This window comes from Equus asinus, chromosome 13 (assembly GCF_041296235.1).
Source record: "Equus asinus isolate D_3611 breed Donkey chromosome 13, EquAss-T2T_v2, whole genome shotgun sequence".
NCBI lineage: Eukaryota > Metazoa > Chordata > Mammalia > Perissodactyla > Equidae > Equus > Equus asinus.
Genome location: NC_091802.1, coordinates 20784218 through 20809147, shown reverse-complemented (window position 1 = coordinate 20809147; position 24930 = coordinate 20784218). Strand labels below are relative to the sequence as shown.

Sequence of the window (24930 nt, the reverse complement as noted above, 5' to 3'; positions counted from 1 at the left end):
ATAAAGCTATGATAAAAATAATTAAAAAGTGGCAGGAGTCTTCACTGTTGTCTCTTGAGAAAATGCTAAAAGAGAATGTAGTGGATGAGATTATGGCTCCCCCCCCCCCCCAAAGATATGTCCACATCCTAAACTCTGGAACCCAGGAACGTGACCTGATTTGGAAAAAGGGTCTGTGCAGATGTAATTGAGCATCTAAAGATGAGGTCATCCTGGATTATCCAGGTGGGCCCTAAATCCAATGAGAAGCGTCCTTAGAAGAGACACACAGAGGAGAGAGACGTAGGGAGAAGAGAAGGCCGTGTGAAGACCGAGGCAGAGATTGGAATGACGCAGCCACAAGCCAAGGAGCATCTGGAACCAGCCGGAAGCTACAAGAGGCAAGCAAGAATTCTCCCCTACAGCCTTTGGAGGGAACGTGGCTCTGCCAACATCTTGATTTCAGACTTCTGGCCGCCAGAACTGTGAGAGAATAAATTTCTGTTGTTTATAGCCACCAAGTTTGTAGTCATTTGTTATGGCAGCCTGAGCAAAGTAACACAGGAAATTACTCTGATAATGTAGCAAAACGTTTAAAAGCCTGTTTCCCCAAGCACTTCTCTCCTTCTGTCTTGCTGCGTGTCTCTCTGTCTCTCTCTTTCTGCTCTTGCGAGTGTGTGGCAGCTGCTGCTAGCCCCCCTCCTCCCTCCCTCCCTGCCCAGGTCAGCACTTTCCATGGAAATCCAGCTGGGGCCACGGCAGTTCTCCTGCTGAAGCCCGGGAGGTATAAGGACTGAGCCAGCGCTTTCCTGAGCAGTGGAAGGAAGAGGAAACGTGAGTGTCCATTCTCACTTTCTCTGTCTAATTGGTTCTCAGGCAGCAGCCACGCCGTTCTCCCAGCTGCCCTGGACTCTTGCCTTTCCCTTTGTCCCCACAGCCTCTCCGTCACTATTCTGCCTTCCAAACAACCGTGGAATAAGCCCACTTCTCTCCATCTCTTTGCCTCTCCTTGGGTTCAGGCCCCCCGCATCTCCCCCTGGACCACTGCCTCACCTCTGGTTACTGCCCCCATCAACTCTTCTGTCTCAGCCCATTTGGGCTGCTGTAACAAAATACCATACATCGGGTGGATTATAAATAACAGACGTTTATTTCTCACAGTTCTGGAGGCTGAGAAGGCCAAGATCAAGGTGGCGGCAGATTCAGGGTCTGGTGAGGGCCTGTTTCCTGGTTCACAGATGGCCTTCTCACTGTGTCCTCACATGGTGGAAGGAGAAAGGGAGCTCTCTGGGGTCTCTTTTGTAAGAGCACTAATCCCATTCATGAGAGTTCTGCCCTCATGACCTAATCACCTCCCAGAGGCCCCACTTCCTAATGCCATCAGATTAGGGGTTGGGATTTTAACACAAGCATTGAAGGAGAACACAACATTTAGTCTATAGCATCACCCTTCACACTTCAGCCAAAGGCAGTGTTTCAACATGCATGCCACGCCCATGTGTGTACCCGGTCAGTGTCTTCCCTTTGTTCTAAGCCTATAAACAAAGTCTTCAGTGTGGCTTGTGTGCATCTCCTCCTCCATCCTTCCAGCCTCATCAATGCCATACAGCCCAGGCCCACTCCTCTCAAACTAGGCTGACTCGTGCTCCCCAAATATCTCCTTGCACAGCACCGGCTGTTTCCTCTTCCTTGAGCACTCTCCCACCCACCCCAGTCACCACACTGCCTCCTGCTCGGCGTTCAGCCCCCAGCGCCTCTGTGGTCACTGTATCATATTCAATTCCTACTGGTGGGAGCTTCAGGAGAGTGGTCTCTATGTGTCATTCTTGCTCATCACTGGACTTCTACTGCCCGACCCTGGAACATGCTAGGCAGCCATCAGACATTGCTAACTTAGTTATTTAATTAACTGGGGGATCCAGGGAAGGGATTAATGACTCACTATTCAAATTTAGCAGAAGCATAACACGGAACAAGAAAAGATGATAAGATTAACTTGCTGAGATAATAATATTGACTAACAATTATTGAGAATCTTGTAAGCTTTAGGGGCATTTAAACACATTTATTCATTCCACAAACATTTGAGCATCTGCTATGGGTCAGTTACTAAGAACACACATATGGATAAGACAGTGCTTCTTCTCAAAAAGCTCATAATCTAAGGATCTAATTCTGTTGAGTCCGTTTCAGTGGTCCACTAAAATGAGTATTATTAATCTGGGATGATTGGGACATTTTTGTTCCAAGTGACACAGGACACAACTCAAATTGGCTTGAGCAAAAGTTGGAATATACTCAGTCACGTGACTGAAACGTCAAGTGGGTAGAGTTGGCTTCAGGCATGGCTGGATCCTAGATGCAAGTGTCCCCGGACCTTACTGCCCCATCTCTCGGTTCTTCCCTCCTTGAGGGTGGCACCCTGCAGCCCTGGGTGCTCCTCTCACAATCTCCAGATGGTGGCAGGGTCACATCCCCAGAGCCCTAAGGCCCGTGGGAGAGCAAAACCCTCTTTCCAGGAGCTCCTGCAAAAGTCCAGCCATGTAGCCTGATGACTGCCTCAGGTCACTGGTCTGTCCCTGAGCCTCTGGCTCTACCAGAGGAAGGCAATGTCCCAATGGCCAAGGCTCCCACCAACACTCCATGACCCACCTAAACGAGTGTGGGGCCTGCCCAGCCCTCACAGACTGCGAGCCAGCGAGGGGCGGGCCCCCACTGAAAAGTCACGGGCTTGCTGTGAGCAGTCAGAGTGGAACCAGGGAGGCAGACAGATGTCTTCCAGCCTCTCTGCCTTAGGGTGGCGACATGAGGCCGGGAGGTTAAGCGACACCAAGGCCACACTGTTGCTATGTGGCCAAGCTAAGACTTGAATCCCGGGGTGCCTGACTTCAAGGAGCTCTCCTGGCAAAGCCACCCTGCCCCGGGGGTAGCCTTAGACACAGCAAGGAGCCTGGAGTCTCTCTCAGGGGCCTTTCTTCTAAATCATAAGGCATTGGGGCCGTCCTTTCCAGGAACCCGGCTTTGGTTGGCGGCTCTGAAAAAGAAAATTGCGACCCTCTTTGCTCTAGGAATCTTCTTCTATCTCTTTTCTTTTAAGAAAAATTCCTCTCCCTCCCGGTCATTCCAGCCCTTGCCAAGGATCCTTCGGCTCCAGACGGAGTTGCTGCTTTCCAGATGAGGTCAAGTCGGCGGCAGCTGAGGTCACAGTGTCTTGCAGAGGAATGCTGTGACCCGCCCAGGATTCACTGCATACAGTCAGGATAGGCCCGGGAGCTGCCGGCCTCTCCCCCTGGGCTCCCTCCTCCGCCTGCACGGCCATCCCTCCTGCCTGCTGGAGGGTGGACGGAGGAACCAGGAAAAGCACAAGACAGTCTGGTGACCAGGCACAAACCAGGCTCCCCCTCTGGGCTCTGTCCTGGTGCCTGGGGCCGCCAGGTCTTGTCCATGGGGCCCTGTCCCCATGTTATGCTGCATTAGGTTATACTGCATTAGGCTGGACCCTACATCCAGTGACTGGCATCCTTATAAGAAAAGGGAAATTTGGGCTTGGAGACATGCACCGAGGGAAGACAGTGCGAAGACACAGACACATGGGGGAAGACCAAATGAAGAAGGATGCAGAGACTGGAGGGGGGCATCCACGGGCTGTCAAAGGCCAAGGGTTGCTGCCGACCACCAGAAGCTAGGAAGAGGCAGGGAGGGGTCCTCCCTCGGGGCTCTCACGCCTGGATTTTGGACTTGTAACCTCACGAACTGTGAGAGAATAAATTTCTGTTGCTTTAAGCCACCGAGTTTGTGTTAATTTATTATGGCAGCCCTGGGAAATGAAGACGGGGTAGAGAGAGTTAACAAAGGGGTGTCGGCAGCACGGAAGCACAGAAAGACTTAAACAATCATGGGTTCAGAGAAATGATTGCTCTTTTCGCAGCTGTGTGAACGTGGGCAGGTTACCTCACCTCTCTGAGCCTGGATTCCTACATAGTGCTTGTCAGTAACTTTTAGGAGTTGACTAGGGTCCTCAGCCAGGAGAAGAGAAGATGGGGCTAGAGGTGGGAGTCAGAGGGGAGGATGAACATGGTCTTTAAACACTTGAAGGCTGTCTCGAGGACAAGGAACTCAATCTATTCTGTGTGACAAGAACCTCGAGGGGAAGTGAGGCTGAGGAAGAACAGGTCTGAATTAGGGAAGCACTTCTATCATGGAGACTGCCCAGTAGTGTCAGGGGTTGCTGAGAGAGGTAGTGAGCTCCCTGTGACTAGAGGAGACAACGAAGAGGCTGAAGGACTGCTGTCAGTGAGAAAGTCGCCCCCTACCCAGAGTGACCCTCTTCTATGACAGCCAGGATTTCACCCTGAGCTGCCTGACTTCAAAGTCCATTTTTTTGTGTATTTTTGGGAGGAAGCTTAGCCCTGAGCTACCATCTGCCAATTCTCCTCTTTTTTCTGAGGAAGACTGGCCCTGAGCTAACATCCATGCCCATCTTCCTCTACTTTATATGTGGGACGCCTACCACACCATGGCATGCCAAGCGGTGTGATGTTTGCACCCAGGATCCGAACCAGCGAACCCCAGGCCGCCAAAGCAGAACGTGCGAACCTAACTGCTGCACCACCGGGCCGGCCCCACTCTCTCCTTTGGACCAAACATGGCTTGGCCACAGCCCAGTGAGACTCGCAGGGCCAGCAGCACCGTGAGGTCCGGCAGCGTCAGTCTCGGGCGGCCTGGGGGTCTCTGCTCACAACACCCACCTCTGCCAGGTCTCTGAAGGCAGACACAGGTCTCATCCTTGACTTCTCTCTAACTCCCACTTCCAGGCAGTCTGGAGTCCTGCGGAGTCTTTTGCCAAGATGTCTCTGGAATGTTTCCTGGTTCACCCTGCCCGCTGCCAGGCCAGCACAGGCCAGGAACAGGCTTCCCATTTCTGTATCCCCAGCACGTGGTGAACAGCAGGTCCATAAGAGGGAGCGAAGGAGGGAAGGAACGAGCACATTGTCTGCTTTAATCCTCACGGCTGAGGAGGCCGCCGCCCAGGGCTGAGCTGGGGCTGGGACCCCAGGAGCAAAGCGTAGTGCAGAGAGCAGAGGAGCCCTCAGGACTCTCCAGCTCGGTGCCTTCCTCCCTTACCGTGGCAATTCTTGTCCTTTAAGACCCTGAACCTGGTCAGCTCAAACAGGGGTTTGTGCACAGGGCTGATGTACAGGAAGGAGGCCCGACAACCCGCCAGCCCAGAAGGGTGGAGGGAAACTGAGGACCCGAGGATGCTGCATACCACAAGAAACCCCACATAAAGCTTTGCAGCAGGTCTGCCCTTTCTGGGAACCCAGTTAGGTTAGGAGGAGGGGGAGGGCTGGGACAAAGGGGAGAGAGGAGGATCAGAGGCGTGGAAGGGGACCTTCCACATTCTGGGAGCCAGACAGGCAGGGTCAGGCCTGGGTCCCAGAGGTCATCTGAATGGATAGAGTGCCTATCTCTGTCCACAGATAGAATGGATATCATGACTGGCCAACACCAGCCCACTTCTCTGGGGCTCCCCTTGCTCCACAGGCCTTATTCAGAGGCCCGGCAGCCACTGCGGTCTCTCTCAACCTCTCCACAGTTCTGGGAGGTAGGGCTGTGTGATCCCCACTGACAGAGAAGGAAGCCTCCTTCTCCACCTTCTTTTGACTTCTTCGAGTAGTTTTCAGAATTCCATTTTAACTTATCTATGGGTTCTGTATATTGTTAGTGATTTCTCTAGAGATTACAACATGTATCTGCTATGGACTGAATATTTGTGTCCCCCCCAAATTCACAGGTTGAAATCCTAACCCCCGAGGTGATGGTATCAGGAGGTGGGGTCATGAGGGCAGAGCCTCATGATGGGATTAGTGTCCGTATGAAAGAGGCTCCAGGGGCCGGCCCCATGGCCAAGTGGTTAAGTTCGCGGTCTCTGCTTTGGTGGCCCAGGGTTTCACCAGTTCGGATCCTGAGTGCGGACATGGCACTGCTCATCAGGCCATGCTGGGGCAGCGTCCCACATGCCACAGCTAGAAGGACCCACAACTAACAATATACAACTATGTACTGGGGGGCTTTGGGGAGAAAAAAAAAAGAGAGGCTTCAGAGAGACCCTTTAGCCCTTTCCACCATGTGAGGTTACATGGTGAAGGCACCATCTCTGAGCCAGAAACCGAGTTCTCACCAGACACCGAATCCATCAACACCTTGATCATGGACTTCCCAGTCTCCAAAACTGTGGGAAATGCACTTATGTTGTTTATAAGCCAGCTAGTCTCCGGTATTTTGTTGTAGCAGCCCAAATCGACTCCGACAACATCTTCGCTTTTTTATAGTCAACTTAGAGTTAATATCACACCACTTCACTTTTCCAACTATCTACCATCATTTATCACTCTTCTGTCCTTTATGCTATAATTGTCGTATGTGTTATATCCACACACTTTATAAACTCTACAAGATAATGTTATAGTTTTTTCTTTAAATAGTCATATCTATTTAGAGAAACTAAAGAGGAAAAACCATCTTATATACTTTCCCAGACATTTATTTTATTTTATTTCTGTGAAGAAGATTGGCCCTGAGCTAACATCTGTCACCAATCTTCCTCTTTTTGCTTGAGGAAGACTATCTCTGAGCTAACATTGGATTGTTGCTGAGCTAAGATCTGTGTCAATCTTCCTCTATTTTGTATGTGGGTTGCCACCACAGCAAGGCTTGTGTGTAGCTCTGTGCCTGGGATCCGGGCCTGTGATCCTGGGGCTCCCAAAGTGGAGCCCGCGAATGTAACCACTATGCCACTGGGCCAGCCCCAGACATTTACCATTTTTGATGCTCCTTATTCCTTCCTGAAGATTCGAGTTTTCACCTGGTTTCGTTTCCCTTCAGCCTGAGGAATTTCCTTCAGCATCTCTTATAATGCAGGTCTAGAGGTGATGAATTATCATAGTGTTCTTTTTCTGATAATATCTTTATTTCATCCCTATTCTGGAAGGACATTTTCACTGGATATAGAGTTCTATATAGAATTTCTTCCATCACTTTAAAGATGTTGTTCCACTGTCTTCTGGCCTCCACAGTTTTTGAGTCAGCTGTCAATCAAATTCTTGGTGCTGTGTATATAGCAGTTTTCTTTCCCCTTCTGGCTACTTTCAAGATTTTCTCTTTATGTTTGGTTTCCAGCTCTCAGTTTGACGTGATTTGCCTAGGCATAGTTTCTTTAAATTTATTGTAGATGGGGTCTGGTGGACTTCTTGAATTTTTAAATTTATCTTTCATCATATTTGGGAATTTGATTCCCATTTTTGGCCATTTTTTCCTTCACATTCTTTATTCTGCCCTATTCTCTCTTCTCCTAGGACTCTGCATGCACACGAGGCCTCATGATATTGCCCCACAGATCCCTGAGACACCGTTGTGTTTTTCAAATCTTTTTTCTCTCTATTCTTCAGATTGGAAAATTTCTATTCATCTATCTTCAAGTTCACTGACTACTCTCTCTTTCTTCTCCATTCTGTTGTTCAGTCCAGCCACAAATTTTTTACACTTGAGCTCTCTCAGATACTGTATATTTCTGTTCTTGAATTTCCATTGACTCCTCCCTCCCCTCTTCAATGTGGTTCTCTCTCTCTTTCTTTCTATTTCTTTGCTGAAATTTCCTATATTTTCATTCATTCACAGAGCAGATGTGTTTAATTTTAATAAAGGCCAATGTGCGGACCTTCTTCTTTCATAGGTCATGCTTTGGGTGTTGTGTCTAAAAACTCATCACCAAAATCGAGATTCCTTAAATGTTCTCCTATGGTCTCTTCTAGAAATTTTACAATTTCGCTTTGTATCTTTAGGTCTATGATCCATTTTGAGTTAATTTTTGTAAAAGAATTAAGATTTGAGTCGAGTCATTTTTTTTTTTTTGCATACGGACATCCAATTGTTCCAGCATCATTGGCTGAACAGACTATCCTTTCTCCACTGACCTGCCTCTGCTCTTCTGGTGGGAGTCTGTTTCTCTCCACTCCGCTCATCGATCTAGGTGTCTGTTCTTTAACCAGTACCGTGCTGTCATAGTAAGTCTTGATGTCAGGTAGTGTCAGTCCTCCAACTTTGTTATTGTTCTGGTTCTTTCTTTTTTGGAAGGTTATTAATTATTGGTTCAATTTCTTTAGCAGACATAGGCCTATTCAGACTTTCTGCTTTTTTCTTGTGTGAGTTTTGGTAGTTTGTATCTTTCAGGGAATTGATCCATTTCATCTAGGTTATCATATTTGTTCATAATATCCTTTTATTGTCCCTGGGGTCAGTACTGATGACTCCTCTTTCATTTCTGATATTAACACTCTTATCAGTACCCTTTTTTTCTGTTAGCCTAGCTGAAGGTTTATCATTTTTATTGATCTTTTCAAAGAACAAATTGAGTTTTGTTTCTTTTTTCTTTTTGTTTCCCGTTTTCAGTTTCATTGGTTTCTGCTCTAATTTTTATTATTTCTTTTCTTCACCTTGCTTTAGGCTTACATTGCCCTTCTTCCTCTGGTTTCTTAAGGTGGAAACTTGATTACTGATTTTAGATCTTTCTTTTCTTGGCAATACATGCATCAATGCTAGAAATTTCCCTCGAGCCCTGTTATTTCTACATCCAACAAATTTTCATAATTTCTGTTTTCATTTTCATATAGTTCAAAATATTTTAAAATCCCCCCTGAGAATTCTTTGACTTCTGTGTTATTTAGAAGTGTGTTATTTGATCTCCAAATGCTTTGGAATTTTCCAGCTGTATTTCTGTCATTGATTTCTAGTTTAATTCCACTGTGGTCTGAGAATAGGATTATACCTTGAACATTGTGCATGTTATGTTGTGGGGGCTCTGGATTCTGTTAGATTCTCAAAATGTGTTGATTTTTGTTTTATTAAGCAATTAACTTCAAACTCTGCTCTTGGATGGCAGCCAAAATCTTAGTTCAGTTTTTTTTGTTTTCCCTCAGTTGAAATTATTTCCATGCATGCGCGGTTCAGGAGGCAGAGATTTGCACCGAGTTTACATATGGGATCTGGGGCTCTCCCTCCTTGGGGCTCTCCTTTCTGAGGCTGCCCCCTTCACTGCCCAGTGGTTGTGGTTGATCTGAATTTTGTCAGCTGTTTCTTCAGGCCAGAAAGCCTGTAGGTTTCCTATCTGTGCCGTCTGACTGTGGCCGGCCCTCAAGATCAAAGCCATAAACAATGGATAACTTCTCCCACGCCATTCCTTCTTCCAAGTGTCGCCCCCCATCCAGTGCCTTGAGGTGGCGTGCATGGGTCTGTGGGCTTGTGTTTTGTCAAGAGCTGTTATCTGTGGGAGGGTCAGCTCAATAGGATCTTACTTGTATATTCTGGAAGAGAAAACTCCGACACCAAGGCATAGAGAGATCTCTAACACCCCCAGTTCACCGCCGCCCAGCTAGCAAACTGAAGCACTGGCATTCAACCTGGGGCCCCACCAGCTGCAGCCCCTGTGTGTACTTTATTATCCTGACCTGTCTTCCACCCCTTATTTGCCAACCGAGAGTCCCAGAACTTCTCATGGTTCAGGTGACAATGGTGGGGACTTCCAGAGTCTTTGAATTTCTCTTTGCACAAAATCCACCCAGATTAAGAGTGGGATTTTATTTACTGCCTTTTCTCCTTGTTTTTGGTTTGTCGTCTTCTGTTCTGAGAAAGCATGGTGATCAAAGTGCACCAGCTTTGAAGTTGGAGATATCTGTGTCCCAATCCTGCCTCCGACGCATATGTGACTGTGGCCAAGTCATTTCGGTTTCCTCTTCTGTAAAATGAAGGAAAGGATGGTATTGACCTCAAAAAGTTGTGGTAAAGATTAAATGAGATACTTCTCATAAAGGACAAAACACAGAGCCAGACGTAGAGTAAGCACTCATTAAATGAGACCTTTTGGGGTTTTTCCCACCCTGAGGTAAGGGCGGACACAGTGGAATGCTACACGAGGTATTTTCCCAAGAGAGAAGGAAGAACAGGGGACCGAGACACTGCTGAGAGGACACTGCCGACATCCCTGGTCGGGCAGGGCTCCCATTGTGTCAGCCTAGAGTCGGGTGAGCAGGTCCATGTTCATGGGAAAAGACATTCAAGCCAGAAGGATTTAGCTCCCACCTGAGACTGACAGCAGAGCCGGGAGGTTAAGCCAGCTCCCCGAGCTCTGCCTCCTAAATCAACGGCATCTTTGCTCCCGTGAAACAGGCCGAGCCTCGAAAGGGAGTCGGGGGACGGGAGGCGGGTGCGTGGCTCTCAGCTGAGGGGCGTGTGGGCGGGATTCTCCGAGTCCAGGGCCTGAGAGGAGGGGGTCGGGGAGGGGGCTGTGAGCGCTGCCACAATGCAAGAGGGATGAGGAGGAGGCTTCCGTTTTATTCTTCTCCAGCGGGCTGGAACGGTGTCTAGAAGGAAAACAAAGAGGGGCGGGGAAGTCCCTGAAGGAAGAAGGAAGGAATGGAGGGTGGGTGTGGGGGCTGGGGAGTGGCGATGGGGCGGCAGGAAGAAAGGGAGTGGCTGCTGCTGAGTCGGGGGTGGTCCTCGGTTCTCGTTTGGGCCTGGATGCAGGCCAGCAGGCAGCAGCCAGGGAAGCAGCTGCCAGCCCTTCTTGGGGAGCTGGCACTGCACTGCGGCAGGAAGAGAGAGCAGGGAAGGGTGCCAGGAGGGAAGGAGAGTCTCTGCCCCCCACCCCTGCCTTGTCAAGGAAGTGCCCACTCGTTGAGCACTGACCACGTCATGCCCTTTGACCCAACTAACTTATTTAATTTAAAAAACCCAAAACTCTGCCTAGCTAGCCTTAGGGACACTTTTTTTATAGACTGGGGATCATGAGGCTCAGAGAGGTTAAATGAGGAGCCGGAGACAAGCCAGCTTGTAGGTAGCAGAGCTGGGAAGCTCCTTGTCTTACATTAGCTGCCTCTAGCATCCCAAGCTGTGGCTTGGCCAGGTTGGGGGAGGGATGGGGACGACAGCCCAAGCCCTTCTCAGTCTCGTTTGTCTGCCCACACCTGGCAGGCTCTCCCTGAAAGCCATCCTTTCTCATCATTTATTCATCCATTCACTTGTTCCTGAACATTCTATGCTGTGTGCTGGACCCTGGGGAGACCACAGTGAACCTGCTGGATACGGTCCTTGCCTCCCAGAGCTCACAGGCTAGTGGGGTCCCTAAGGAGACTCAGAGTGGTTTGGATGAATTTTAAATCCAGTCCCCCCAACCCCAACTTACACACATACATACACTTCATACGTGCACACACACACACACACAATCTGTCTGTTCTTTGTGATGAGAAATGTAAACTAGCCCTCAGCCAAGCCTCGCTCCCAGGCGACCCGGCCACACGGGGGCGCTGTGAGGGCGGCGAGCCGGCTCTGGCCCCATGGCCAGGGCAGGCCTTCCAGCTCCGTCCACCAAGCCCCTCAGGGATTTCTGGGCTCCCCAACTCATGCGGGGCTCTCAGGCCACCACTTTTCTCCCCTCCAGCCCCAGCGCTGGGGGGAGGACCCGTCCGCCTTCACGATGCCGGGTCTTGATGCTGCCACAAAGCCGCTTGGCGGCCCAGTCTCACCACAGCGGGCAGGCGGTCCTTGGATCAGTTCTGAGCCTCAACTCCCCCCGCCCCCGAGGACACGTTTTTTTCCTGGGAGCCTCTAGAGTTCCTCACACAGACACACTCTCCCCTCCTCCGACAGGCCCGGGTGTCTTTGGCCAGTCGGGCTCAAGCTGGGCTGCTGCTGCCCTTGATCACCAGCCCTGCCTCCAATCAGGCCATTTAGGTGGGGAGTCCCTGGTCAGCTGAACCTGAAGCCGAGGCTTTCTTCCTCAGGTTGATCCCCTTTTTAGTGGCAAATGCTGTGTGCGAAAAGCTCAAGGAGCTGTGGATTCTGGTCTTTCTGCCTTCTGTGGTCCAGGGGTCAGTGTTTGCCAGGAGGTAACAGAAAGGCAGACACAGCAGTTGTGCGCCGGGCTCTGAGCTGCGGGAGCTCCTCAAACGTGTCCTCAGTCCTGATAGCGACCCTGTGATGGGACAATCTTCTGTATTTTACAGGGTAAGAAACAGAGACTCAGAGAGGTTAAATGACTTGTCCAAGGACGCACAACTAGGAAGTAGCAGATCTGGGATGCCAGCACCTGTGCTCCTGCCCCTTCACCACATTGCAGGGGATCCTGGTCCCCCACCTCCCTCCCTGGCACTGCAGGCAACACAGTGCCCTCCTCCCCTTCCTCGCCCCTTCCGCTGTTCAACTCCCCAAGCTATTAGACGTTGCTCCTCATCTTCTCCTCCCTGTCCCAGCAGGCAGCCAGGGCCGCCTTCCCGTGTGGTGCCGGGGAGGCTTTGAAAGAGAAGCACAGCGCTGCAAAGCCACAAACGGGCCAGGACCTCATGGCCCAGGTGACTCCGAAACAGGGTCATTGGGACAGATGAAATGACTTCTCATTGAACCATGTCACCAAAGCTACAGAGATGCTGAACGGCGACCAGAGAGAGCCAGGGGAGGAGAAAGCAAGCTGCAGAGACAATTTGGAAAGTGAAATGCTCTGATGGGCGCCAGGGGCCTCTGCAGCTCCCACTGGGGGCGAGGCCAGAGTCTCACCACCCTTCAGCCACAGCCCCACTGCTCTGAGTCTGGGTTATAAATAGCTGTGAAGATAAATGTTGGGCAGGCAGTGCAGCATCCGGCTCACTCCTGGGCTGAGAAGCGTGGAGTGGGGTTGGAGGGACAGTGGCTGGTCTGGAACCAGACTTGAGGTTTGCTGGAAAGATCTGTCTCCTCCAGCAGCACCTGTGAGACGGAGCTGGGTCCTGAGCTGCCCGGGGGTGCAGGCTTCTGCAGGATTCACACGTACCCTGCTCTGGGTACCCAGAGGTGCCTAACTCCATCCTAGGTGACCATGAACCCTTTACCAGAGTCAGGATGCTCTGAGGTCTCTGCTGATGGGGAGGAAACTCATACACATTGAACACCTCCTAGGTGCTGGGCACTGGGCGTATCGTGATCCCATCACTGAAATAAACGTGTGAATACCAACCACTTCTCCAGTAGCTACCACTTCAGGAAGCACGTTAAGCACTTTCCATATAACGATACAATGATATTGTTGTGTTATGATTTTTAACGTTCACAGTGACACAATAGCAGTAATTACAATTTCTTGAGCACCTTTTATGCTTCAGGCCCTGGCTTGGGCTTTACAGATCATCTTCATCATCATCATCGTCATCATCATCATCATCACCATCACCGGGCTGCCATTTGCTGTCTACTTATGGTTGCTGTGTTCAGCATCCATTAGAGACCCTCATTTGTCTAGTTTAACTTAATCCTGACATCCGCCCTGGGAGGTAAGCATTCTTACCCCCATTTTGCAGATGAGGAAACTGAGGCACACAGAGATTAAATGACTCACCCAAAGTCATATGGCTAGTAAGTGGCAGATGGAGATTTGAATTCGGGTCTCTGACTCCAAAATCTTAGCTCTTCCTACCACACATCCCTTTCCAAGGGAGAGGATGCTGAGAAATGCTTGTTGGACGAATGAATGAATGAGTGAGTGAGCAAAGGAATTTGCATCTGTCTGAGGTGATGGGTGGGATTTCCAAGCCCTGAGAGGTCACAGCACCAGACAGCAGGAGAGTGGGCAAAGGGTCCCGGCTCTGGTCTCAGTGTCAGCTTCCCTCACAAACCTTCTTGCTACTTGGAGCAGAAGCAGCCTCTTTTTGGCAACGGTTACGCCCTTACTCACACCTAGGATAATGGAGGATTCCGATTTCCAGCCAACTCATTTCCCATCCTTGGGGAGCCTGGCAGGAGGCCAGGGGTGGGCCCCGCCCCTCCCCACACGAGCAATCAAGGGCAACTGGCCGGCCAGTCACGGGAGCGTCATTTTATTATCTCTCCCCGTTTTCGAGGTCCTTCCTGCTGAGGCGCTCTCAGAGTTCCTGCTGGGGAGGGATGGGGGTGTCCCCTGGGGCCCCAAGGCTGGCTGGCACCATCTCCCTGCCCAAGCCTTTGGAGGATGTCTGTCGCTGAGGGTCTGTGTGGAGGTGTGGGGACAGCTTTGCGGCCTTGGGCAACCTGAAGGCTTTTCTCAGAGTGCCAGTTTTCACTCACCCCCCCCAAATGGGGGGATGGGGTGAGCTGGCCCTCCGGTCTCCCTGGGCTTCCTGGGCTCTTCCTTGGGGAGCCTGCCAGAACCATCTGCAGCTCCCCTAGCCTGGCTCTTGCTCCAGCGGGACAGGACAGGACAGGGCAGGGAACGTGGGGCCTCCTGCCAGGCTCCCCGAAGGGTGGGAAATGAGTCGGCCGAGGAAGTCAGAATTTGCTCTTAAGGCAAGCATGAGTAAGGGCAAAACGGTTTCTCAGAAGCGGCTATTTCTGCTCCAAGCAGCAGGAAGGTTTGTAGGGGAAGCCCGCACTGAGACCAGAGGCGGGCTCCATCCCAACTCTGCTGCCCAGCTCCACACCACTCCACTTCTGCAGGGACCCCTCTTCTTTCTCTCTTCAGGCTTTTCCAGAGAGCGTCCATCCGCCCTGCCTTCACCTCCTCCTCAGTCACCCTCTCATCTCTTCCAACAGAGTTCCCACCCCTGCTCTCCTGTCTCCTTTCTCAGGTTTCATCCCCTGTGACCCCTCTGTGGCAGATGACCTTTCTGACGGCACCATCCCTGTTGTAACACCCACCCTCCCGTCTTCCTCTGAGCTCACTGGCCACGTTCCCTCCATCCCTTCCCGCTCACTCTTAAATACTGGTGCTCTCCAAGATCAAATTCTCAACTCTCTCTCCCCAAACTTCCCACCCTCCCCAAGCCTCTCATTCTCTCCCAAGGCTTAACCGTGACTCCCAAGACCGCATTCTGCCCAGCTCTCTCCTCCGAGCCCTGGACCAATGAGAACTCCCATCTCCCTACATCTTCTCCACAGCCCCTTAGACTCAAGACAGTGCAGTCGGAATGCCCCATCTTCTTCCCCAAATCTGATGGCCTCCCGAAAGCACTGTCACCCGCTTGGTTGCTAAAGCAGAATTATTCGATGTATTAGGTCCTTTCTCTGTCTCCTGCCACTTCACAGCCCCCTCCCGCTCCATTCTAATCTGTCTTCAGAGCCTCTCCTACTACCTAAACAGGGCTCTGCTCCAGCTCCCTCCACCTCCTCAGTTCAGGCCCTGATTTCCTCTCACCAGTCCCTTTCTCCGTGTAGTGGCCTGAGTGACTGCTCTAAACAAAGACTGGATCATGTCTCTCCCCCGCTTGAACCACGCATGGCTCCCCGTGGCTCTGGGGCACCGTGCAGACTCCTCTGCCTGGTATACCAGGTCAACTGTGGCTGAGCTCTTCTCTGCATTTCCCTCTCCCTCCCCTTGCTCACTCTCCCCCTAGAGAGTCTATCTTCGAGGTTTTAAAAACTAGTTTTAATGAAGTATAATTGATGTATGATAAAATTCACTCATTTTAGGTGTAGAGCTGGGTGAATTTTGGCAATTGCAAACAGTTATGTGTACATTGCCATCCTCCTAAGTTTCCTGTGTCCGTTTGGGGTCAATGTCCTTCCCTGACCCCCAGCCCCAGGCAAACATTGATTTGCATTAAGTCACTATTGTTTTGTCTTTTCCAGAACTTCATAGAAACGGAATTATAAGTTTGTAGTCTTTTGTGTTTGACTTATTTCATTCAGCATGTTTTTGAGATTCATATATATAACAATATTTCATTATTTTTATTACTGAACAGTATTCCTTTGTATGAATATACTATAGTTGGCTTCTTCATTCATTTGGAGATGGACATTTGAGTTATTTATAATTTTTGGCTAATATGAAAAATGATGCTATGAACATTCCTGTACTGGTCTCTGTGTGGACGTATGTTTTCATTTCTCTTGGGTGGATACCTAGGAGTGGAATTGTTGGGTCGTAGGGTGAGGGTGTGTTTAATTTTATAGGATGTTGTCAAACTGTTTTCCCAAGTGGCTACGGTATTTTGCATTTCCACCGACGACATGTGAATGTTTCAGCCGCTCTGCCTTCTCTTCGACATTTGATATTGTCAGTTCCTTTACACGTTGCCGTGCTAATGGGTGTGCAGTAGTGTTTCATTTCCTGATGACGACGGATGTTAAGGGCCTTTTCATGTGCTTATTGGCTGTTCATATATCTTCTTTTGTGAGTGCCTCTTAAAATCCTTTGCCCATTTTTTATCGGATTCTTCTTGCCGTTCTTCTTTCTCCTCCTCCTCCTTCTGTTTGTTTCATTTTTGAATTGTAGCAGTTCCTTATCTACGCTGGCTACAGCTCATTGTCAGATATACGTTCTGAAAATATTTTCCCCAGTGTGTCAGCTTAGTGGTTTTTAAACTGCAGCTTGTGACCCATTAATGAGTTATGAAATCAATTTAGTGGGTCAGGATCAATAACTATTTTTTGAGCAAATCAGAATAGAATATTCGCTTATGGGGGGCATTGCACGTAGTAAGGCAAAGCGTTGCTTCACACCCATTCAGGTGTGTGTGTGTGTAACACTCAGTCAGGCAGTGAGATGCATTCCTTCCCATGGTCATAAATGTTTGAGCCTCTGCTCTAGCCCCATGGGTGCTCAAACTATGTGTGTTTAATGACCAAAGAAGCAAATGAATGGACTGGCCTTCTGGCCTGGCAAGAGCTCCCAATCTGCTGGATTTCTCAGGATTCATGGCCGTTTCAGTTCATAAGACGATCCCTCCAGTGGCAGCAGGAGGAGAGGGGCTGGAACCCTTTTTACAGCCCACTTCCTTTCCGTTGACATTCCACGCTGGCAGCTTCTCTTCAGCCAAGTCACTGTTTTTCCAAGTGTGCACCTTGGCCTTTGACTTTGTTGCAGGACTTCTCAGAACCTTTAGTATGCTAAGGGACATTGCGAATCTCCAAGAGGGAGCTGGAGCTGGCATCATATCCCAAATTTATTTGAACACAAAACCTTTCCTCAATCATCATAGTCAAAAGGTGGCAATAACTTGAATGTCTACCAACTGATGAACACATAATCAAAATGTGGTATATCCATACAATGGAATATTATTCAGCCACAAAAAGGAATGAAGTTCTGACACGTGTGACAACATGGCTGAACTTTGCAAACATTCTGCTAAATGAAAGAAGCCAGACTCAAAGTACCACATTTTATATGATTCCATTTATGTGAAATGCCCAGAATAGGCAAATCTGTAGGGACAGAAAGTAGACTACTGGTGGCCTAGGGCTGGAGAGATGAGGAATTAGAGACTGACGGCTAAAGAGCACAGAGTTTCTTTTAGAAATGGTGACAATGTTCTGAAATCAATTGTAGTGATAGCTGCACGACTCTGTGAATATACTAGAAACCGTGGAGCTGCGTATGTTAAATATACACGTGGGCCATATGCTATATGTGGTATGTGAATTATATCTCAATTAAGCTGTTCCAAAAAACAAAAGCCTTTCCTCAATTTGCATTTTGAGCGACAGGTGCTCTAAGGAACTTACCTGGGAAACAGATCTAGGCCAGGCCACCCAGGTCCTCCTGGTGGCCTGGAGGACAAGGTGCCCTTTGGATTTTGAGCTTCCTCTGAGTGAAGTCAGCGTGATTTTTTTTGACAAGAGAGCCAGAGTCCGAGTAGGCGCCCTGCCCAGTGACGTTCCGTCCCGAGGGTGCAGAGCTGGAGCCAGGCCTGGGTCGGTGGGTAGCATGCTTCCATCCCCCTGCCTGACCTGGGCAGAGGGCAGAGGGCAGGTGCTCTTTCTCCAGTCTCACCCGGGAGCCGACAGGCAGTGTCGCCCCCGTCCCACAGGGCCCTGTGTCCCGCGGGGGGAGCCAGCCCCAAATAGCACAGGCTGGGACACCGGCTGGGAACCAGATGGGAAAGTCTGGGCCTTGGGAGGGAGCAGATGTGGGTTTTGTTCCCAGTCCCACTGCCTTTCTGCGTGACCTTGGGTGCAGTATTCAGGCTGGGTCTCCCGCTTTGGAAAAGAAGAAATGAATTTCTGCTCTTCTCCTTCAACAAGGCTTCTGGAGGAATCCAAGCTGAAGACTATGAAGGTGGGAGGGGACTTTGGTGCTTGACTCTGTGCTCTGCTTTCCCCACCACACGGACCTGCTTGAAGCCTTCCAGGGCCAGGGAGCTCCCTACTACCCATTTCATGACTCAACAGCTGAGGCTGTGGCTGTCAGAAGTCCTTCCTCATATTGCACTGGCCTCTGCGAGCTCCTCCCTGAGCTTCGGTTCTCTCTTGAGGGCCTCATGTGATGTGACATCACACCTCTGCTGTGATGCCCGGCAAAGCCCACCTCCCTGGGCCCTCCGACCTCCCCAGGTGCCAGGAGGCCACTCACCACCCACAGCAAGCTTGCGCCTTCCTGCCTCGTTCCGGGCCAGTGGCCTGCACCAATCCAGCCCCCCAGTCTCCTGGCCTGTCCGTCTCCTCCCAGGCCCGGGCCATCTGTCCCAGCCTCCCGTCACCTCTCAGACCTGATGCCCTGGGTTGTTTCCCTTCTCAGCTGCAACTTCTACTTGCTTCTCTGGTGAATGCTCTTCCTGACCTCTGCAAGGAGCCCTCACCATGCACCTGGCCCCAGGAGCCTGTGGCTGGCATTCCTGCGGGGTTGTCCCAGCCTCTGCAGAGGGAGTCTGACACATTAGACAGCCCATCAACCCTTTGGAGACAGTGACCATGCCCGTTGTCTCAGTGTTCCCATCCATGGTGAACCCCAAGGCCATCCACCGCTCCACACTGCCTCCCTCTCCAGGAGTGCAGTGCCCTGAACTGACCATAGGCCTCCGGCACAACCTGACCAGGGCAGCCTGACCACAGCGGGCCCAGGCAGGGCAGAGGAGCATTACCTATCTCTCTTTCTAGAAGCCACCTTCTATTAATTAATGCCCAGATGTGTAAGGTCAAGGAAAGGGAAAACCCTTGGCATCTAGGAATGCTGTTCCCCTTAGATGAGTTGATGTAACCATGTGGCACCATTGTCTCCCCTGTTCCATGCCCCGACAGGTGTGAAGTCCCATCAGATGAAGTCTGAAAGTTGGCTCCCTCCGTTGCTGTGTGACCTCACCAGGTCCTCCCCTTCCCTCCCAGTCCCCCAGGCCTTTGCCTCGTTCTCCGTGTGGTGAGAAGCTGGACTCTGCTCCCGGCAAGCCTCTCTGGCTCTTTAGGGCAGCCCGCTGCCCAGGGCATCCTCACCCCTACATTGGACGTCTCTGCTGGGTTGGGGGGTCTCAGCCCTCCACGGTCCCTGGTCTGGCGGGCTAGAAGCAGCCATGTCCCGCACCCGGCTGCTGTCTCTGTGAGTCACTGCACCACAACGTGTTTATTAGGACGGCGGGAGCTCATTTTGCCAACTTTGGAACCACGGGAGCTGGCTAAGTTTAGAACAAGCCTTGAGCGTGAGGACGCCGTGTTCCTTCTCCTTCTGACAAAACACAAGACTAGAGCTATTCTTTTCATCTTCATTCTCCCGATGAGTCCTAAGCTTCATTTACCACTAGATCTGCCTTCTCCCAACACAAACTCCTCTGTGATTAAGGGAGAAACACCCCCAGTCATCCTAAGGCTGAAAAACATCAGATGGTTGGAACCTTTCAAGGAATATAACAAAGACTCTGAGAAGTAGGCTGTTTGTATACTTAAAGCAGATGTCCCTGAGCCAGTTTCTGTGGATGGGCTTCATGGGAAGCAGAAACCCCCTGAATTCTTGTGTGAAAGTGCTTTTCCCTGGGAAAAGGGTCCATAGCTTTTTCTCAGATTCCCAAAGGGGTTTGTGACTTCCATTAAAAATTATAATCTCAGATTTAGAAAAGGACGACCTCCTTGTATGGCATTGCAGAGTCCTCCCCAGCTTTGAGGTTTCCATTATTAGATATCAGAATTTTCACTGGGAGCAAAACCCCCAGAACCTGGGTCAGGCTGGGCATGCTGAAATAGCCCTGCGGGGAGGAGAGTGCCAGGCCCGATGGAGGTGGGGAGAGAGGTCTGGAGCTTTCCATCTGGAGGGTAGTGAGGTCGGCGGTGGAACCTGGGGAGCGGGTCACAGGGGTCAGGGCAAGGGATTCAGGATTAAGGGAGTAGTAAGAGGAAGGGAGAGGCCAGCTGGGATGTGCTACCAGCTAAATCAGACAATGAGATGCGTCCAATATTAGTGCTTAAAGGAGCAAGCCGTGCTGGCCGGTCCACTCACCTTCATCCATGCCACTCACGGTGTTTTGCCATTTTCCATCCTGAAGAACTTGCACTCTAGACTCTAGGACACACGTTTATTCTCCTGTTGGCTGCCTTCAATCAACAGAGCTCCTCCCTGCCCCTAATGCCACCGTCCTAAATTCATACGTCCTACAAACATGGATTACGGGGTCTTGATGTGAAAATTCCTGTGAATGAGCTGAGATCCTGCGTACCTGGGCAGGGGAGTCTGCTGCCCCAAGTACAGTGCTATGTTCATGTGTCAGATGCCTGTGACCTTTAACGTAGCTACTTGACCACCGGGCCTCCGTCCTCCAAAGTTAATAGAGAGTCATACGTATCCTGCCATGGTCTCCAGGCTGTGAAACTGGACCTGGCTGGTATCCACTGGTGGTCAGCAAATCAGTCCCTGTGCTAACACCTCTGCCTTTCATTTCATAGTTTGGCCATTTAACTCATGGCTGCTGTCCGCATTAAGGGCCACTTGGGATCAAAAGGCCCAGACCCAAAATTGAGATCTGCCACTTGTAGGGTTGACTTGAGAAAGCCATGATGCCATTCAGCACTGCATTTTCCTAACTTAAAAAATGGGGAATGATAAACCTGTGCCTACACACCCAGAGAAGAGTTTGGGAGATAAAAGAACTAACATTTATTGTCTATCTGTTGCATGTCAAGTCTTTTGTTTATAATCATTATCCTTTTTAAACTTTACAGTATCCAAAAATCCCCCTGGGTTGCTGTGAGAGCCTGCCAAGACGAAATGCTCAACAAATGTCTGGTGAGAACTTTATTCCAGGTTCTGAGGCTGCAGCATGAACAGAACAGACACAGTCCTGCCTTATGGAGCTGACGTTCTGGTAGAAGAGACAGGCAATAAGCAAATCAATGTGTACAATGTCAGGTGGTGATAAAGGAAATGAAGAAAAATAAGGCAGAGAGGAAAGAGAGAGAAAGGAGCCTGTGTGAGCTGTTCTCTGATAGGGTGACCTTCGAGCAGAGAACCGAGGAAGCGAAGGAGCAAGACAGACTCTGGGAGAAGAGAATTCCAGACAGAGAGAATAGCAGGTGCAGAGGCCCTAAGATAGGGAACGTGTCTGGATTGTCTGAGGAACAGCAAGCGGTCAGTGGGGCTAGAGCCGAGAGACCCAGGGGGAGAGCCACAGGGGAAAATTGGTGAGAAAGGACTCTGGACACTGGATACCGGGACCATGGATATGAAAACGTCCTGCAAATAATTAAGCACAATGCATAATAGATGCATCTCTTCTTTCATCTGTCATTCAGAACTTGGGAGTCTTTTAAACTTTTTAAAAATGTACATATATTTTTATAGAGGTATATTTTACATCCAGTAAAACACTGCAGAGTTTGAAAGTACCCTCCAATGTAACCACCAGGCAGATCAAGACATAGAACATTTCCATCACCCCAGAAAGTGCCCTTTTAATACCCCACTGCCCAGAGGCAACCATTGTTCTGATTTCTATGGCTCGAGATTAATTTCCGCCCCTCGTGAACTTCAGAGAAATGGAGTGGAATCATACGGTGTGTGTCCTTGTGTAAGGTTTCTTTCACTCAGTGTAAAAAGTTTTGGAGATTTGTCTGTGTTGTCACATGTATCTGTAATTTGTTCCTTTTTATTGCTGACTAGTATTCCACCTGCCCAACACTTGCAATTGTCAGTCTTTTTACTCTGAGTCCTTCTGAAGGATTTAAAGTGGTTTTAATTTGCATTTTCCTGATGACTAAAGATGTTGAGCACCTTTTCATCTGCTTACTGGCCATTCGTATGTCTTCTTTTGAGAGATATCTGTTTAACGCTCCTGCTCATTTTTAATATAGATTAATTATCTTTTTATTATCAATTTGCGGGGGTTCTTTATATGCTCTGCATATGAGTCCTTCATCAGATATATCTCTTATGAATATTTTCTCCCAGTCTGGGGTGTGCCTTTTTACTTCCCTAAGTGTGTCCTTCGATGTTTTCACTTTTTTAAAAAAAATTTTTCCTTTCTCTCTCCAAAGCCCCCTGGTACATAGTTGTATATTTTTAGTTGTGGGTCCTTCCAGTTGTGGCATGTGGGATGCCACCTTACCATGGCCCAACGAGTGGTGCCATGTCCGTGCCCAGGATCCAAACTGGCAAAACCCTGGGCTGCCGAAGAGGAGTGTGCAAACTTAACCACTCGGCCACAGTGCTGGTCCCTGATGTTTTCACTTTTGATGACCAATTTATCATTCTTTTGGTTAATGCTTTAGTGTTCTGCCTAAGGAAATCTTTGCTTGTCCCAAGGTCAAGAAGATATTCTCCTGTTTTCTACTGGAAGCTTCCTAGTTTTATCTTTTCCATGTAGGTCTGTGATCCATCTTGAATTAATTTTTGTGTATGGTGTGAGGTAGGGGTAAGGTGTTCTTTTTTTCCCATATGGATATTCATTTGTATAACATGGGAATCTTTTTGACTGAGTCTCACACACAAATTGTCCTGGGTAAGCTCTGCTTGTCTGACACTCTGTCTCCTCAAGCAATTATCCAGCCTCCTCTAAAGCCTCTGAATGGGTTTAGGAGATGAAATGATGATGGTGAAAGAAACCAATCCCTAGATTGAGGGCAGAAACATCAGAAAGAATACCCATTTCTCACTTGTAATTTTATCTAGCTGTTAGCCTCCCTCATGGTCCGAGCTGTGTTTGCCTAGCCATGGTCAGAGCCAAGGAGGGCAGAGGTTAGGGGGAGCACAGCACAGAGCAGGACGAGGAAAAATGTAGGAGTGATGGTCGAGAAAGTTCCCACAGTGCTGAGCCAGGCTGGGTTGGAAGCTGGCTTGTTCTTTGGGGCCCTTAGCAGGAATATTAACTGTCTACCTTCTCTGTGTCTCTCTCCTGTAATTTTCAGAGGCTTGGAATATTAAATCTCAGAGATGCAAGGCAGATGAGTGAGCTTGTGGGACAAGCTCTCCACCTACAAGGCTACAATATCCTCTGCAACCTGAAACCTGGAAGCAGAGGGCATGGGAGGACCCCATGCTGGTTGAGCATCTACTGTGTGGCAGCCACCTTCATACTGGGTGCGTGCTTATGTTATCTTTTTCATTCAATTTGCCCTATCACCTTGAGAGAAAGATACTTACTCCTTCTAATTTTAGAGATGAGGAAGCTGAGGATCCAAGAGGCTAAGTGCACTTCTCAGGACTTCATGACTCATAGTGGGAGAGTTAGAATTCTCTTTCCACTTTCCTCTCCACTGCAGCTCGTCACCACTGTGATCCAGCCCTTCTCAACCATGTGCCGCTGAAGAAATCAAACCACAGAGCCACAGTCTTTCCTCCTGAGGAACTTACAAGCAAGCAAAAAGGAAATGCACATGGGGCATTCCCCCTTGACATTTCCTCCCAAATTCGTATGAAACAAAGAGTCTTTCAGGCCAAAGGCGAAGATTTGTTTGCAACAAATAAAATCCCATACAAAACCATTTCAGTGATATAAAAACATTTGGACATTCCTTTGAACTTCATTGATTCAACCAACCCTCTCGAGATGGTACCAAAGAATGACCAAGCTTTCCGCACAGGGCCATACGTCTTAGTTCATTCGGGCTGCTGTAACAAAAATACCATAGAATGAGCGTTATAAATATTTATTTCTCATGGGTCTGGAGGCTGGGAAGACCAAGACTAAGCGCCAGCAGATATGGTGAGTGGGAAGGGCCCACTTCCTGGTTCTTAGATGGCTGTCTTCTCATTGTATCCTCACACGGTGGAGAGCAGAGAGAAGGAAGCTCTCTCAGGGCTCTTATGATGGCACTAATCCCATTCATGAGGGCTGTGCCTCATGGCCTCATCTAATCGTAGTCACCTCCCAAAGTCCCCACCTCCTAATACCTTCACATTGTGGGGGTAAGGTTTCAACATATGAATTTTAGGGGGATACAAACATTCAGTCCATAACACTATACCTTTGTCCCTGTGGTCCCTCCACTAGCAAAGTCCTTCTGTTCCCGGTACCTGGCAAAGTCAGCCCCTCCTCATTTATACCCCTCCGGCTCCCCGGGCAGGCTGAGGGCCCTCACCTATCCTTCTACAGCCCTCTGTCTGAACCTCAGTTTCCAACAGTTCCAGGATGATGTTGTTTGTCCTCATGTCCGTATTCCCTGTTAGCCTGTGAGCCCTGGAGGCCAGAACCCGTTATCTTTGATTTCTGTATCCAAGTCCCCCTCACCCTGCCTGGCCAACTCGCCTCAATAAATGTCTGGTATTGAAAAGATGGGTCAAAGGAGGTGCCAGAAGATTAGGGAATAGCGGAGTCAGTCCAGGAGAACTTCCTAGAGGAGGAGCTCGAGGAATGGTCTGCGTGTGTTTGGAAGATGCCAGGCTTCTTTCCAGCAATGTGGTGCCTTGGTTTCCTCAACTGGAGAAAGAGGATAATCACAGCTTTGTAGAGCTAGTGTGAGGATTGAACTAACTAGCACATGAAAAGCCCTTAGAGCTGTGCCTGGTATGTTTCACACTCAATGAATTTTATAACCATCGTCATTATCATGACTATAAGGATAGTGTCTTGCTTTCATGGCACAGGCAAGAGGCTCTAGCTTGAGTGGCTGATCACAGGGCCCATATCCCTGGCACCTTGTCCTCTCCCTAACCTAGGTAGGCCCCCAGACCTGGACGAGGCAGTGGGGAAGGTGGGAGTAGCACCAGGGGATGGCAGCTACTGCTGAGAGGTGCTGAGTGATGCTGGGACAAAGGGG

General features: G+C 49.5%; 1 long non-coding RNA gene across 1 annotated transcript; it reads left to right on the top strand.

Moving 5' to 3' along the window:
- The first annotated feature begins 621 nt into the window (after positions 1 to 621).
- On the top strand, positions 622 to 24117 carry LOC123275937 (uncharacterized). Its single transcript, XR_006512110.2, has 4 exons — positions 622 to 813; positions 20899 to 20962; positions 23080 to 23251; positions 23332 to 24117. It is a non-coding gene; the product is annotated as an uncharacterized lncRNA (long non-coding RNA).
- Positions 24118 to 24930: the final 813 nt, after the last annotated feature.